Below are 16114 nucleotides of genomic sequence, written 5' to 3'. Positions count from 1 at the left end.
AGCAGGTCCATGAAGTCTGACATCATTTTCCTTGCCGCAACAGAGGCAAAGAATGGAGCCAAGGAGAACATGCACGCCTTCTGCTAAGAGATACAATATCCTGCAGGGTCTTGCTCAATTCGGCAGTAATTCAAAATGACACTGTGGTTCTTAATGGAAATTGGCAAGCTCTAGACATGCCATTTTTAAACTCAAATTTAAATCATAACGCTTGTGACTCAGATCTTCAATGTGACCTTTAATAGGCATTGTTCAAGAAAACACGGTTGTCACTGAGGAGAGAGACCACACAGCCTTTTCCTCTGGGAAGCAGTATGACATGTGCTCTGTCGTAACAAGCACAGAGCAGTATGAGTGTGGCTGTGATTCATCAAAAGCAGGGGAAACAAGGATACTATTTGGTTGTGTATCATTCACTTAAAGATGAATTTAAATTAATTTAAAAACCATTTGTCTTGTCACAGTAGTGGATATTCCTAGTCCTTCTATGTTGTGGACTTCAATTCAAAAGAACCTTAGCAAGAATCTTATCATTTATAGTTTTGAGAGACAATCCCACTGTCACCCAGCCACATTGCCTTGTCCACACCAGACACACACAAGACTGTGCTGAGCAGAAGAAGCAGAGAGTGGCTTCGATTCTCTCATCTAAGATATTTGCCAAGGACAGGGCTGTGTTCTAACTGTGTCCCTTGCCAATGTGACATCATTAAGAGGTGATGACTTTCAGATGTGAATGAGCCTTAAGGGTCTCCTTCCTCGATCCTTATTAACAGGGTTAGGGCCCTTCTAAAAGATGCCTCATTCTGCATGCAGGAAGCTCTCTCTATTTTCTGCAGTCTCCAATGGAAGACACACATCTGCTTGGGAGTAAAGAAATCCTTTTACGGAACAAATCCTAGTCTATGTTACTTTGCTACAGTATCTCAAATGGAAGAAGACAGCACTTACAAAATGGGCTGAGCCATGGATACTTCTCACCCTTCTCACTCTTCCACCTTCTTTCCTTTTATTCTAAGCCATGGCATCTTGCTTTATCACTGTACACTCTCAGCAAGCTTTCCTTCTTTGTGGTCATCTTGTCAAGAGACAAACAATTGTTATTCTTTCATGTACATGGTGATACATATGCCAATAAAAATGAATGCATAAATAACTTTTAATGCAATTCTAATTATGTACATTCTACTACTCAAGAACCCATGAGGGCATCCTATTTTCTCAAGGAGCAGGCCTAAATTCCTTGTTGGAAATGTGTGTTCCTCTGTCATCTTCAATCTTAGGAGAGCACTCAGAGCCAAATCTCTGTATCTAATAGAACAGTCTACTAGTTCCAGGACAATGCACCCCTAACTCTGGAGTTTACTGGCCCAGATAGGATAGACTCCCCAGCTTTTCTTCTTCCTCCAGGTGTACCTGTTCGACCTTGTAGTCAGTCTACAGTCCTCCTTAATTGAAGGTCCCTACTGGGGTACGGAAAGTCTTCTCTGAAGGGTTAAAATACTGCACCTAGAAGGGACCTGGTAGTGAGTCCTAAGGTGTCTAGAGCACATAGCCATGGAAACTGCTGTGAGAATTACCCAGTTATAAGAGCACTTGGATTAATGGACATTTTTAAAACATAGAAAAACAAGATCTGGTAACAATGGGATGGGTTCCTCCATGTCAAAGACTGGTAAGGGCAGAGGTAGGAGGGCAAGCAGAGGCCTGTATTCTCCAGCTGCCTTCTTCCTACTCTTTCAGTGAGGTCATTGCCTAGTTCCTGTGGGCCTAGGCATTTACAGTGTAATATTCAACCTGCCAATCACACACAGCAGCAATAACATCTAAAAGCCAAATGGTTTCTCTTATACTCTTACCTTACAGATTGAGCTGGAAGTACTACTTAAGGTTCCAAAGGTAGACTTGGGGCTTTGGACTTTTGATTCATAAGTGAGCTTTGATTATCTTTTCCCTTGTCTTTCTGATGTTAAATATTTAATTAAATGTTTAATGCCAATTCAAAATTGACTGTAAATGAAAGTGGGAGAAGCCTGCTCTTTGCTTTGTCATTACTTTAGAATTACTTTAGAATTTCTAATCATGACTCCAGACCAGGGGTTTTCAACCTTCCCAACACTGCAGCCCTTTAATATAATTCTTCATGTTGTTGTGACACCCAACCATAAAATTATTTCATAGCTAATTTATAACTGTAATTTTGCTACTGCTATGAATCATAAATATCTGATAAGCAGGGTATCTGATATGTGACCCCCAAAGGTGTCATGACCCCCAAGTTGAGAACCACTGCTCCAGACCATTAAAATCAGATGACTTTTCCCTGAGACATATAATTCCAGTTCCTTCCATCTCTGTGCCCCAAACCAAGCATGAGTGCATACTATTTATTTGTACTAGGAAAGGACTCTTTCCTTTTCCCTCTCTCTGGAAGCTTAAAGTGGGTCACACAGCAAGCAAATGCAGGACAATATTGATTGTTTTCATGCTTCTATCCTTGTATTTATACCCTTGGGTGTCTCACCACTATCATAACTGAGGGCTAGACCCTGTGGCTACCTCAGAATTAGAATATGAGAAAAGTGAGGAGAAGTGACATCACTCTAGCTCTGTTAGTCTTGGCTGCCATGCTATGAATGCTTTTATGGAGAGGTCCCTTTGGAAAGGACTTGAGGAAAGTTTCTAAGCCAATAGCCAGCTTCCTTGTTAAAGAATACCATGGCTGGGCTGGAGAGATGGCTCAGCCATTAAAGGATAGGCTTACAACCAAAAATATAAGACAATACTATGGCCCTGGATATCCATGACTTGATTAAAGCTTTGTGAGAGAATGGAGCTAGAAGGCTGTTCCGAGACATGACCATATTTCTGTGATAATTATATGGGCCACAGTTCTCAGGTATGTGGCCTAACATCTCTCTAGATACTGTAAAGATATGTTTAGATGAAAATAATGTAATCAGTAGATACTGAATAAGGACCTTGTATTCCTTATTGTAGAAAGCTTTACAGGAAAAAAAAAAAAAAAAACAGCCCAAGATCCCAGGAAGAAGACATCATTTGCCACCAATGACTCAATCTACAGTACTAACTCTTCCCTGGAGTTCCAGCTTACTGACCTGCCAAGTAGATTTTAGATTTGCCAGTCTCCCAGATTACATGAACTAAAGTTTCACGATAAATCCTTGTTTTTACTTGTATGTATGTGCACATGTGTAAACTTAGGAGTGCACATGTGTGTGCATACACACACACACACACACACACACACACACACACACACACACACACACACACACACACACTGCTACTTGCTATGTTCTTTGGGAGGAGTTTCACTGTTTGTGACAAGGTCCTCCATTGAGACAGACTGATACGATCTCCATCTTTCTATACCCACAGACTCAGAGTTTAGAAGGAGATTATTAGGGAAGCAGCTTAGATTGAGACATAGATTGCATAATCAAGGAATCCCAAGTGTGGCTCAGTTCAAGTTGGAATTCCTAGAACTAGGGGATGGTATAACTTGTACTCCAGATCAATGGTCAGAGACTGTGGGGCCACGACATGGCTCCTAAAGCACATGAATATTCCAAGATCCACATCCAGAAAGAAAAGGGTATCCTAGCTCCAAGGAGGGGAACAGGAATTGGTCCTTGCCCTGCATTCTTGTTCCATCTAGGCCCAAGTGCTAGGATGCTATCTATCTAATCCGGGGAAGACCTTCTCAGCCCAATGATCGAACACTATGCTTTTCCAGTAACATTCTCACAGACTCCTGCACCAATCCAATCATTCTACTAAATGTCAAACAAACTAGGTTTTTCTTTCAGTACAACAGGGAAAGGCTCAATGCCTATTAGGACATTAAACTAATATTTTTACCAGCTTTCCACATAATCTATATCCAACCAAAAATGATACCCAGATGCAGCTCACAGTAGTCAAAATTTACTATACTGACCACAAACCAAAAGTACATTAAAATTAGCAACACACACAATTTAACATGATGAACTATATCTACTTCTTAATTTTCTAATGTGGTAGGCTTCAAGCTCTTTTAAAACATAGAATACATGCATGATGGTTGCAAATGTCTATAGCTCTCAGTGCAGTCCCAGGCATGGACTAGGTGCTTGGTATGTATCTGTTTAGTTAAATTTAAAAATGAGTAAGTGATAAAATTTTACTATCATTATCTTCACATAACCCAAAAAGGACAACTTCCCAAATTAACTTCATATACAATTTCAAACCTCTTCACGTAGGATATAGCAGGTGTCAAAATTGTCAGATGGCACAAATGTTACATTTGAATAGCAAAGAAGTAAAGATAATAAGACGACAACACCACACTGGAGACTAGAGTAGGAACATTTTTTTGTTGTAGTTGGAGAACATGATTAATATAAATTCCAGCATAACAAAGTTGGAAATTTTGTAGAGTGGTCTGGGATAAATTAGAAGAACTTTTCTATCAGATTGTGAATAGGATGTGAAGACAAATGTTACATCAATATTGTGAATAATCAGGAAGAGACTCTTGAGTGAATTAAGAACCAGTACTAGGAATATACAGGGGGTGGTGAGAGGCAGAAAATTCAGATAATATATTTCAGCAGCTAGATGAAATGAAAAACGAGAATAAAGAGACAGTCCGAAGCCCAGCAGTATTCTGAGTGGAGGTATGGGGAGCTGGTAAGTATACAAAATGTGAAGTAAAGAGCAGATTCTGGGGGTGTCTCTATTCCCAAGCAAAGGAAAGCAAGAGTGACTGTGTGTGAGGCTTGGCTGACTTAGGAATACTGAAAACCCAAGGTTTGATAAGCACTTTTCCAATGAGTTAAGAATCTCAAAGACTGCATCAGCAATTCAACTGGTTTGTAAATGATACACAGTCACATATACCATCCTGTGCACATAGCTCATGAGTCTTGTCAAGTGAACAACCCCAAGTAACATTTGGGGAGCCATAATAAAATCATCTCCATCAATTCTGATGGTCGCTTTCCAGACTACACACAAGTACAGTAGTTAACTCTATGAACTTACCACAGTTTCGTTCACATTCTCTTGTACACTTCAATTTTTTTATAACTGGCATTTAGGTTGGTTCAATATGATGGTTATTATGAAAAAAGCGACTTAACTTTCTTATTCAAGAAGTTATAATTTTCCTCTATTTTTATGTGGATTCTTTGCCTGTATTCATGTCTGTGCACCACATGTATGCAGTGCCTGAGAAGGTCAAAAGAGGGTGTCAGATCCCTTGGAACTGGAGTCAGAGACAGTGTGTGCTTCCATATCAGTGCTGGGAACTGAACCAGGGGTCTCTGGAAGAACAGTCAGGATTCTTAAGTGCCAATTCATCTCTCCAACCTTGGGCCTTCATATTTGTACATAGGACTATGGTGGTTTGAATGAGAATGGCCCCATAGGCTCATGTATTTGAGTGCTTAGTCACCAGTTAGTAGAACTATTTGGGAAGGATTAGGAGGTGTGGCCTTGTTGGAGGTGTGTCACTGGGAGCAGGCTTTTGAGGTTTTAAAAAGCCATGCCAGGCCCAGTCTCTCTTTTCTTCCTCCGAGTCCTTCACCCTCCTCTTCTCTCCTCTGCCTTCTGCATGTGAAATAGTAGGCAGTGCTCAGCTCATCCTCCAGCACCAGGCCCACCTGCCTGCCAGCATGCTTCCTGACATGAGGGTCAGGACTCACCCTCTGAAACTTCGATCAGGCCGCCACGTGAACGCTTTCTTTTATTAGCTGTCTTGGTTGTGGTGTCTGTTCACAGCAGGAAAACAGTCACTGAGACAAGGACTATGTGTGCTTTCATTTTCATTTAAATAAATAAGTAGGTCTGAGAATACTCAGCCATGGTGAAGGTTCATGTTTAACTTCATAAGCATTAGAAAATGTCTGAAAAGTGCTGTAATATTTCATACCCTGACTAGCACAGAAAGTATTAGAGCATCAATGTTAACGTTTGGTGTCTGGTACTTTTAGTTTTAGCAATCCTGAAGAGAGTAAACTCTTACTTGAACTTACAGTTTCCTGTTGACTAACTAATAATATTAGTATTACATTTTCAAATGTTCATTGAACTTCCTTACATCTTCTTTTATGGTGGACCTGTTGAAATAATTTGCACATGGAGGAAAAGGTTTTTCTTGTAGTCTCTAAGTCATTTTTGTAATATTAGAAGTTGAACTTGAGGCCTCTATCACTAAAATACACCCCTAGCCATTTTCTTTTTTAATTTTGAGACAGGGTCTTATTAAGTTACCCAGGCAGGCCTTGAATTTTCTCTGCAGCACAGATAGGTTTCGAACTTATAATGCTCCTGCCTCAGGAGTTTCAAAGCAGCTATTATTACAGGCTTACATCACCAAACCTAGCTTCTTTGTTTGCTTATTTTTAATTGAGATATAAAGGATTATATCAATTGTGAGTTTGGTTTCTTTTTCTCATTTATGTACAGCAAATTAACTTTCCACTTTGTGCATTGACCATGAACACTATAAATGAGGAAAATTGCATATTTGTTAAATTTATTGTTTTTCTCATATATTGTAACCTAATACATAATTACTGTCATTCTAAGATATTCTACTAATTTTTGAAGGTATGTAGTTTTTACTTTGATGTAAAACCTTTATTATAAACTTAGAGCTATTTTTTGGTACGGACTTGGGTAAATATGTTTTCCTTTGTTTAAATATAATAAATGAAGGATGGTAACTAACTTTGTTTCTTTCCTTAACCCAGAAAATTACATTTGTTGTCTTTGCTAAAAATCATTTGCCTATACATGTTGGTCTATCTCCTGATAATCAATTTCCTTCTACTGATTCATTTGAAACACCTTTTTTAGAGTATAAGTTCCCCTGGTATTGTGAAATATTTTTTAAAGTAGATTAAAATTTTCCAAGCCTTTCTGTTTCTATATAAATTTCAAGACAAAATTTGTTAATTTCTGCATAGAAGGCTAGAGATAATATTCAACAATTACATCATTTTTTGAAAAATCAGCTTATTAAAACAGTCTTCACTGTACAATATTAATTCTCTAATTGCCTTAGTAACATTTTCATGCATTTAAAACATGATTTTCAGTTTTTAAACATATTACCGAGTATATGGTTTTGATAATAACATAAATGGAATTGCTTGTAATTTTATATTACAATTTTTGAGAGTGCAGAGATAGAATTGATGTTTTACACTAATCTTGAATCCTGAGACCTTGCTAAGTTCAATAAAATTTTCCCAGGTCAAGTAGATTTTTTGGATTTCTTGAGATGTCATATGCAAATTGGTGTACATTTTTCACATAAAACATATCGTTGGCAGTATTATAGGTCCTGCTTCTTACCTATATGTTTTTTTATTCCTTTTCATTGCCTTATTACATAGGCTCAGACCTTCAATACAGAGCGGTTTAAAAGCAGTCAGAGTAGGACCTGTGCCTTTTATTGATTTTGATAGAAAGTATGTCATTATTGTTACTTACATCACTGACTTCATCTAGTAAGACTAAGGAACATCTCTTTTACTCTTTCAGTTTCTAAACAAAATCATGTATCAAAATTTAACCAAAGCTACACAAAGAAACCCTGTCTTGAAAAAAAAATTAAGACTGCTGTCTTTGAGTCTATTTATGGTAATCAGATGATTTGAATACTTCATCACACTAATAAAAATTAATATTAGTACTCAATATTTGATATAAAAATATTAAAGTATGCTGACATACTTGAAATCATTCAGCTGCTCATTATGTATTATTCTTTTTTATGTCACCATAGAGCTACATCTCTGTGCTGAAACAGCTTTGTGTCTGTAATCACAAGAAATATAAATGTGTAAATTTTGTTATAGCATAAAAAGGACTGTGTAACAAAGTTATAGTAATCTAAAACTATATTGCATTTAATTAACATATGCCTATATTAATTCTGCACAGCCTAGAAATTTTCTTACTGTAGTTTATGTTCCCTAGTTCTATACTTTGAATACATATTTTAATCTTTTTTATTTATTTAAATTAGAAACAATCTTGTTTTATATGTCAATCCCAGTTCCCTCTCCCTCCCCTCCTTCCCTGACCCCCAAGGACCCTATATCCCATCCCCTTTCTGATCCCCAGGAAGGGTGAGGCTTTCCATGGGTTTCTTCAAAGTCATATTATTTGGAGCAGGGCCTAGGCCCTCGCCCATATATCTAGGCTGAGAAAGTATCCCTGTATGTGGAATGGGCTCCCAAAGTCCACTCTTATACCATGGATAAATAATGATTGACTATCAGAGGCCCCATAGATTGCCCAGGCCTCCTAACTGACACCCACATTCAGGGGATCTGGAACAGTCCTATGCTATAAGTCTGGGGTCCATGAGATCTCCCTTATTCAGGTCAGCTGTTTCTGTGGATCTCTCCAGCCTGGTCTTGACCCCTTTGTTCATCACTCCACCCTCTCTGCAACTGGATTCCAGAGTTTGGTTCAGTGTTTAGCTGTGGGTGTCTGCTTCTGCTTCCATCAGCTACTGAATGAAGGCTCTAGGATGGCATGTAAGGTAGTCATCAATCTCACTATCGGGAAAGGGCATTCAAGGTAGCCTCTCTACTATTGCTTAGATTGTTAGTTGGGGTCATCCTTGTAGGTTTCTGGACATTACCCTAGTGCCAGATTTCTCTTTAAACCTATAATGGCTCCCTCTATTATGGTATCTCTTTTCTTGCTCTCCTCTACTCTTCCCCCAAGTCAAACTTCCTGCTCCCTCATGCCCTTCTCTCCCCTCCTATTCTCCCCTTCTCTTTCTCCTATCTTCCTCTTCCCTCCCCTGATGCTCCCAATTTGCTCAGGAGTTCTAGTCCATTTTCCCTTCTCCAGGGGACCATGTATGTCTCCCTTAGGATCCTCCTTGTTTCCTAGCTTCTCTGGCAGTGTAGACTGTAGGCTGGTAATCATTTGCTCTATGAATAAAATCCATATCTGAGTGAGTACATACCATGTTTGTCTTTTTGTGACTGGGTTACCTCACTTAGAATTGTTTCTTCTAGTTCCATCCATTTGCCTGCAAATTTCAAGATTCCATTGTTTTTTCCACTGAGTAGTACTCCATTGTGTAAATGTACCACATTTTCTTTATCCATTCTTCAGTTGAGAGGCTTGCTAGGTTGCTTCCAGCTTCTGGCTATTACAAATAATGCTGCTATGAACATAGTTGAACAGATGTCCTTGTTGTATGAATGTGCTTCTTTTGGATATATGCCTACGAGAGGAATTGCTGGATCCTGTGGTAGACTGACTGAGGTTTTCCTGAGGATCCACCATACTGATTTCCAAAGAGGCTGTACAAGTTTGCACTCCCACCAGCAGTGAAGGAGTGTTCCCCTTTCTCTACACATTCTCCAACATAAACTGTCCTATGTGTTTTTTTTATTTTAGCTATTCTAACATGAGCAATGTGGTATCTCAGAGTTGTTTTGATTTTCATTTCCCTGACGGCTAAGGACGTGGCACACTTTAAGTATCTTTCAGCCACTTTAGATTCCTCCATGGAGAATTCTCTATTTAGTTCTGTTCCCCAATTTTTGATTGGATTCTTTGGTGTTTTCATGACTAGATTATTGAGTTTTTTGTATATTGGAAATCAGCCCTCTGGCAGATGTAGGGTTGCTAAATAACTTTTCCCATTCTGTGGACTGCCATTTTGTCTTGTTAGCTGTGTCCTTTGCCTTACAAAAGCTCCTCAGTTTCAGGAGGTCCCATTTATTAATTGTCGATCTCAGTGTCTGTGCTACTGGCGCTATGGTCAAGAAGCAGTCTCTTATGCCAATGTGTTCAAGAGGACCTCCCATTTGTTCTTCTAAAAGATTCAGTGTGGCTGGATTTATGTTCATTTGGACTTAAGTTTTGTGCATGACAATAGTATGGATCTATCTGCAGTCTTCCACATGCCAGCATCCAGTTATACCAGCACTATTTGCTGAAGATGTTTTCTTTTTCCATTGTGTACCTTTAGTTTCTTTGTCAAAATTCTGGTGTTCATAGGTGTGTGGGTTAATATCAGGGTTTTCAATTTGATTCCATTGGTCTACCAGTCTATTTTTGTGCCAGTACCAAGCTGTTTTCAGGACCATAGCTCTATAAAAGAGCTTGAAGTCAGGAATAGTGATGCCTCTGGAAGTTCCTTTATTGTACAGGGTTGTTACGGCTATCCTGCGTGTTTTTTTCCATATATAGTTAAGTGTTTTTCTTTCAAGGTCTGTGAAGAATTGTGCTGGGATTTTGATGAATCTGTAGATTGCTTTTGGCAAGATTGACATTTTTACTATGTTTGTCCTACCTATTCAAGAGCATGAGAGATCTTTCCATTTTCTGGTATCTTCTTTAATTTCTTTCTTTGAAGACTCAAAGTTCTTTCTATATAGGTCTTTCACTTGTTTGGTTAGCATTACCCCAAGATATTTTATGTTCTTTGTGGCTATTGTAAAAGTGATGTTTCTTTGATTTTTTTCTCAGCCCCTTTATTGTGAATATATAGTAGAGATACTGCTATTTTTTTTTAGTTAATCTTGTATCCTGCCACTTTGATGATGGTGTTTATCAGCTGTAGGAGTTCCCTGGTAGAGTTTGTTGGGTCACTTATTTAAACAATAATATCATCTGCAAATAGTGAAAGTTTTGACTTCTTTTCCAATTTGTATCCACTTGATCTCCATTTGTTGTTGTATTTCTCTAGCTAGAATTTCAAGTACAATATTGAGAGACTTGGAAAGAGTGGACAGCCTTGTCTTGTTCCTGATTTTAGAGGAATTGCATTGAATTTCTTTACATTCAGTTTGATGTTGACTGTTGGTTTGCTGTATATTGCTTTTATTATGTTTGGGTATGTTCCTGTTATACCTGATCCCTCCAAGACCTTCATCATGAAGAGGTGTTGGATTTTTCAAAGGCTTTTTCAACATCTAGTGAGATGATCACGTAATCTTTTTTCCATTTTGCTTATATGGTAGATTATATTGATGGATTTTCATATGTTGAACCATTCCTGCATCCCTGGGATGAAGCCTAATTGATAATGGTGGATGATTTTTCTGATGTGTTCTTGGATTTGATTTGCCAGTATTTTATTGAGTATTTCTGCATCAATGTTCATGAGAGATATTGGTCTGTAGTTCTCTTTCTTACTTGTGTCTTTATGTGGCTTGGGTACCAAGGTAATTGTAGCCTTGTAAAAAGAATTTGGCAATTACACCCCTGCTTGTGTTTAACACTTTGAGGAGTATTGGTATTAGCTGTTCTTTGAATTTCTGGTAGAATTCTGCACTGAAACCATCTGGACCTGGGCTTTTTTTTGGTTGGGAGACTTGATGACTGCTTCTATTTCATTAGGGGCTATAGGTCTATTTAAATTTCTTATGTGTTCATGATTTAATTTTGGAAAGTGCTATCTATCCAGAAAATAGTCCATTTACTTTAGATTTTCGAATTTTGTGGAGTACAGGTTTTCAAAGTATGACCTGAAGATTCTCTGTATTTCCTCAATGTGCATTGTTATTCCTCCCCTTTCATTTCTAATTTTGTTAATTTGCATGTTCTCTCTCTGTCTTTTTGTTAGTTTGGATAATGGTTTGTATATCTTGTTGATTTTCTTGAAGAACCAACTCTATTACATTCATTCTTTGTATTGTTTTCTTTGTTTCTACTTTATTGATTTCAGCCCTCAATTTAATTACTTCCTGGTGTCTACTTCTCTGGGGTGAGTTTGCTTCTTTTTGTTCTAGAGCTTTCAGTTGTGCTGTTAATTCCCTAATGTGACTATTCTTCAGTTAATTCATGTGAGCACTTAGTGCTATGAACTTTCCTCTTAGCACTGCTTTCAAAGTGTCCCATAAGTTTGGATATGTTGTGTCTTCATTCTCATTGAAATCTAGGAAGTCTTTAATTTCTTTTTTTTAATTTCTTCCTTGACCCAGGAATGGTGCAATTATATATTGTTCAATTTCCATGAGTTTGTAGGGTTTCTGAAATTTGTGTTGTTGCTGAATTTAAAGCATGGTAGTCTGATAAAATACAGAGGGGTCCAATTTTTTTTTTTTTTTTTGCATCTGTGGAGATTTGCTATATTGCCCTGTATGTCATCGATTTTAGAGAAAGTGCCATGTGGCACTGAGAAGAAGGTATACTCTTTTGTGTTTGGATGGAATGTTCTATAGATATCTGTCGAAACTTCTGTTAGTTTCTTTGCTTCTTTGTTAAGTTTCTCTCTGGTGTTCCTGTCCAGTGGTGAGAGTGGGGTGCTGAAGTCTCCCACTATAAGTGCGTGAGGTTTTATGTGTGACTTGAAGCTTATAATCTTTCTTTCTTTCTTTCTTTTTCTTTCTTTCTTCCTTCCTTCCTTTCTTTCTTTCTTTCTTTCTTTCTTCCTTTCTTCCTTCCTTTCTTGTTTTTTGTTTGTTTGTTTGTTTGTTTGTTTCCGAGACAGGGTTTCTCTGTGGCTTTGGAGGTTATCCTGGAACTAGCTCTTGTAAACCTAAACCAGGCTGGTCTCGAACTCCCGAGTGCTGGGATTAAAGGCATGCACCACCACCACCTGTCAGTAATGTTTCTTTTAAGAATGTGGATGCCTTTGTAGTTGGGATATAGATGTTCAGAATTGAGACTTCACCTTGATGGATTTTTCCTATGATGAATATGAAATGGCCTTCTTCATCTGTTTTGACTGATTTCAGTTTGAAATCTAATTTGTTAGATATTAAGATTGCTACACCAGTTTGTTTCTTGGGTCCATTTGATTGGAAAATCTTTTTCCCAACTCTTAACTCTGAGGTACAGTCTGTCTTTGAAGTTGAGGTGTGTTTCTTGTATGCAGGAGAAGGATGGATTTTGTCTTCGTATCCATTTTGTTAAGACCATTAATATTGAGGGATACTAATGACCACTGATTGTTAATTCTTGGTTGTTTTGGATTTATTGTTTTGGATTTATTGTTTTGGATTTATTGGTGGTGGTGGTATTATCTGTGGATTCTGCACTCCCCACCCCCACCTGCTTTTTTCTTTTGGCTGTTGGCAAAGTGGATTTATCTATTACTTATATTTTTGTGAGTGTAGTTAACTTCCTTAGGTTGGAGTTTTTCTTCCAGAACTTTCTGTAGGGCTGGATTAGTAGATATGTATTGTTTAAATCTGGTTTTGACATGGAATATCTTGTTTTCTCCATCTATATTGATTGAATTCTTTGCTGGGTATACTAGTCTGGGTGGCATCCGGTGGTCTCTTAGTGTTTGTAGAATACCTATCCAGAACTTTCTGGCTTTCAGAGTTTCCATGGAGAAGTCAGGTGTAATTCTAATAGGTTTGCCTTTGTATGTTACTTGGCCTTTTTCCTTTGCTGCTCTTAATATCCTTTCTTTATTCTGTATGTTTGGTGTTTTGATTATTATCTGGTGAGGGGACCACTTTTTTGTGGTCCGCTCTATTTGGTGTTCTGTAAGTGTCTTGTACTTTCATTGGCATGTCTTTCCTTAGGTTGGGCAAATTTTCTTCTATGATTTTGTTGAATATGTTTTTTGCACCTTTGAGTTGGGTTTCCTCACCTTCTTCTATACCTATTATTCTTAGGTTTGGCCTTTTCATGGTGTCCCATAAATCCTGGATATTTTGTGTTAAGAATTTTTTGGACTTAAGATTTTCTTTGGTCGATAAATACACTAGGATAAATTTCTCCTAGTGTATGTTCAATGCCTGAGATTCTTTCTTCCATTTCTTGTTTTCTGTTGGCTGTGCTTGCATCTGTAGTTCCTGATCATTTACCCAGCTTTTCTACTTCCAGGATTCCCTCAGACTATGTTTTTTTTTTTTTTATTGTCTCTATTTTAGCTTTCAAGCATTGTACTGTTTAAATTGTTTCATTCACTTGTTTGGTTGTGTTTTCTTAGCTCTCCTTGTTTTCTTTAAGAGATCTGTTCATTTCTTGTAATTTTTGTTTTGACTTTTCCTCCATTTCTTGAATTTTTTGTTTGCTTTTTGCTTCTATTTCTTTAAGGGATTTTCTATTTTCTCATTGCCCCTTTGAGGGTCTCTATCATCTTCGTAACGTTGTTTTTAGGGTTGTTCTCTTCTGCTTCGTCTGTGGTGGGATGTGGAGTCCTAGACTCTGATGACATCATATTGATCTTTCTGGTGTTGACTGTGTTTTTATACTGTAGTCTCCCCATCCCTTCATCCAGTGGGTTGCCAGTGGGGTCTCTCCCTCTCCTGGTTGGTATGGGTCTAAGGTTCTCTTCTGGTAGGTGCAAGCACGTCCAATACGCCAATGGCTCTCCTCTACTCATGGGTGGTGGGGGAACTAGCATCGAGACATTGGCAGATTCTTGATGGGCTGTTGTGCCAGGACCGGTTCCCTGGCACATAGTCCCCATGCCTCAGGAGGCTCTGAGCCCATACTAAATTCCTTAAAAGTCTTAAAAGTACTATTTCAAATTATATCTGAATTTGCTTAAAATTAGTATAATTTTTTTCATAAATTGTAATAGAATCTCACCAGCACATATACAGTACATCCATACTGTTATTGTCTTTGTAGGGATAATTTGCCTTACTAACTCAACTTATTTTAAAAATACAGAATTATTCTCATTTTCTACTTCTTTTACCAATTTTAGTTCATTTTATCTTACTAAAAAAGAAATTTGTCTATTCCACCTAAGATGTTTTCCATTCTTTTACATCTTCCTACGTGCAGTAGTAATAATCTCCCTACTATCTTCTCATTGCCATTTCATTTGACCAAACACCCATTTTTCTGGGCCCCTTTTGTTAGGTAGTAATTCACATATTGCTTTTTCCCTTTACTGAGAATTCCGGCCTTCATGAATTAATCTTTTTCTACCATGTATTTTTTATTATCTTTTCTTAGTTTATTTTATCTTTGAAAAAGGCCTAACAGGATCTCTGAAGGCAGAAATTATATCCTAAACTTCATTGTTCTCCATTGCATCGAACATAGTCTTTTAACACTCAATAAATATTTATGGGATTATTGATTTGCCTACTCAGTGGGTTAGTTTAACATTAATTATGGATTGGCAAAATAAATATTGGATTAGCTTTAGGAAACCTACAGTCAATGGAAGCATGGAAGTTTTAAAAATATAAACAATAAAAACAGGGGTTGAGTATATCAAAAGTCACAGAAGCCAAGCTCAAAGATCTTCCAGTGGCCAAACGGGAACAATCTGAGATTCAAAATAGCAACACTATGAGAACATATAACTAAATAATAAGCCTAAAGTCATGCAGAAAAATGACTGGATAAGCAGATAGACAGACATACAGATGATAGGTGGGTGGGCAGACAGATGGACATACAGACAGACAGCCTAAAAAGGGACAAGTGACTTCTTTCGAGAAATTCGATTTTTTTTTTCAATGTAGAAGGTGTTGGAAACGTGGCTTTGTGAAAAACAGTACTTGCTGCTCTTGCCCAGGACCTTGGTTTATTTCCCAACATTCACACGGCAACTTCAAAGTGTTAATAACTCTAGTTCCAGGAGATCCAGCACCCTATTCTGGCCTCTACTGCCACCAGGCACACATGTGGTGGGTTTATATACATGCAGGCAAAACACTCATATACAGAAAATAAAAGTAATTTAAAGTAAAAGGAATATGGGAAAATAGTGATTAGAGAACTATAGTAGCTTCAATATATGAAGCAAAATGATGAACAATAAATGTGAAAAACTTAACCAGAAACAATACAATTAAACAACATGAAAGCAACTCCCTACAGTATTTCATAATCACTACACCTACCGTTAGCATAAGCCTAGGACCCTTTTAAAAATCCAGGAGACAGAACTTAACTTCTTTTCCCTTGACTGCACACTAGACTTAGATACTTGCTTGAAATCAACACAATGTGGAAAAACGAACTGGGAGCTGTAGAAAGACTAGACAGGGACAGCAGATGCTGCCTCAACAGAATGGTCAAGCGTCATGCCAGCACTTAGAGTCACACAGATAGCATGTGTCATGCACTATCACAACACAACCTAGAGTCACATAGATAGCCATGTGTCATGCACTATCACAACACAACCCAG

Source organism: Cricetulus griseus (genome assembly GCF_003668045.3).
Source record: "Cricetulus griseus strain 17A/GY chromosome 1 unlocalized genomic scaffold, alternate assembly CriGri-PICRH-1.0 chr1_1, whole genome shotgun sequence".
Classification (NCBI taxonomy): domain Eukaryota; kingdom Metazoa; phylum Chordata; class Mammalia; order Rodentia; family Cricetidae; genus Cricetulus; species Cricetulus griseus.
This window is presented reverse-complemented; position numbering follows the sequence as displayed.